This window comes from Aplysia californica, unplaced genomic scaffold (genome assembly GCF_000002075.1).
Source record: "Aplysia californica isolate F4 #8 unplaced genomic scaffold, AplCal3.0 scaffold00336, whole genome shotgun sequence".
NCBI lineage: Eukaryota > Metazoa > Mollusca > Gastropoda > Aplysiida > Aplysiidae > Aplysia > Aplysia californica.
In genome coordinates, this window is record NW_004797606.1 from 16,948 (window position 1) to 19,323 (window position 2,376).

The window sequence follows — 2,376 nt, forward strand, 5'->3', positions numbered from 1 at the left end:
GGGAGAGAGAGAGAGAGAGAGAGAGAGAGAGAGAGAGAGAGAGAGAGAGGTGCGATAAGTTAGAGTAGCAATTGTCTGTGAGCTTACCAATTTTGAGGTCAGAGCTTATGTTATTGTTAGTTGTTAGTGAGAACATAGCATTTGCAGCAAATCGCATGAATTTTCCTTCCGGGAGAGTAGGACAATAGGCTAACAAAAAAAAAATAGAAAGAAATAGAAAGGGCAGACCTCCAAAGAGTAAAATTTGATTTAATGAAATCGTTAACTTAAAACACATTCATAGTACTTTTTTGGCTTCGACATCAATATTTGGAAGATTTTTTTTTCAATTTGTGTTGCGATTCGATGAAATCAGACGCTCGTCTATTTTTGGACATCTGGAGTGATTCGTATCATCTCACCAAAGTTTATTCATTTGTCTTGCTTTTGATGAAAAATACCCCTCTGTCTTAAAACGACATTGAGACATTTGCGATCGAAGGAGGTGGCGGTCGTCTGAAATCAGGGGTAATATTAGAGAGAAAATGGCCGCCAAAGTTAGGTGAAGCGGTGAAATGGTATAGTTCTAATGCCCCTCTCAACACTATTAGGCCGAGTTTAACGTCCATCTCCGAAAGGACTGAGCCAAAATATGGGAAATTCGTGTAAAGTAGTGCCTTTCCCAAGGACACAAGGTCGGACTGGCCAAAGTTTGGTGACTAGCAAAGCTTCAACAAACATTGCGCGACGGGCAGAAACATGTTGACGTCTTTAATTTAATTATTTTGACGAGCGCCTGATTTCCCTAATTTTGGATCATGCCTTGAAATTTGCTCACACAGCATAGTTTTTACACCATTTACTGTCATTTCTTGATCTTATTATTGTTATTATTTTTTTTTTGGGTTGATCACAGTTACCACTGTTATTGTTTGTCTTATTTTTTCATGTAGACTTATAACGCACAAAAGAATGTGAGGATCAAGTTGTTCCAACGAACTTTTAAAAAAATCAGTCACTAGAATCAAAATTACCGTTATATCCTGGACCGTATCCACATGGCAGGCGTTCATTTCAGTTGTTGTCTCTGTTCATTTTTTGTTATTTATTTATTATCGTACTTGAAATCCCTGTAAATATATGTAAATACACATATTATGACGCCAATGTATGACATGATTATTGGTTCCTTGTTACGGCAAATGTAAACTTTATTTTGCGGGAAACGTATTTAGTTCAACATGGTTATACTGACAATCACAAACAGAACCCGTTGAACTTTGTATATCATACTTTTACGAGATGTTGTCTGAACACTTTCCTTTCGCTCATTATCTTTTGTTGTTGTTGTTGTAGTTGTTATTGTTGTTGCTGTTGTTGCTGTTGTTGCTGTTCTTGTTGTTACGTTGTTGTTAGTGTTTTAAACAGTGATAATAAGGTTCCTGTTTCTTCGTAGGGGCAGTTCTCTAAGTACAACTAGAACATCTTGGCATTCTACGTTACTCTTTTTGAAGCTGTTGCATAAGCGCTCTGTTAGTAAAATGCTCAGATGTTTTACTGGCTGTGAATATTTAGTAGTCTTATACACTTTATTGACAGTTAACTATCAATAAATCGTAAAAGCAATAGTGAAACAGCTTGACTTTACTCTTTTGTATCATGTCAATATTGCAACTAGGACATGTTTGTACTTAATTCATAATGTTGTGTTTAGGCTGAACAAATAGAAAGAGTGGAAAAGAGAGCAATTGGCATTACATGACAAGAGTGGATGTTTATGTATAATAAATGAGGTGGGGTGAGGATGGGAGGGAGGGGTATGTGGAAGAATACGCCTAAAAGAAAATGTCGCTTTTAAGGACAAGCGGCATAACCCAGATTTTGTGGGTTTCCAGAAATCTTGACCTACACCAAAAGTAGACATTGCCCTACCTATAGGAGAAGTTTGGTTTTATTGGTGGGCATATTTGTTTGGTTATTGAGAAAACTCTCCTTGTCTTTTAAAGAAACTGAACAAGGGTCCAAAAACACTAACTTCCATTTTCTCAAAACAGCATTTTTCGGGATAGCCCCCTTGTGCTTTAATAGTGGCTAAATGAAGGCATGCTATCCGCACCATGACCCAATGTTAAATGACATGATTTATAATATCATATGCTTTGACATATTATCCATTCTTTTCTTTCAAATCAGTGAGAGGCTAGGATTCTGAACAAGTCTATCTTTACTCGCCTTTTAATTTTCACAAACTGTAACATGATATCATGCTCACTCCGCCTTTTATCCAGAGGGCAACGCAGAGAGTTTTGTCAAATCCCTATTTGATAATGGTACGATACAATTTATGGCGACCAATTTTTTTTTTCATGGGTGAGCAAAAGCTACTTTTTTGTCACA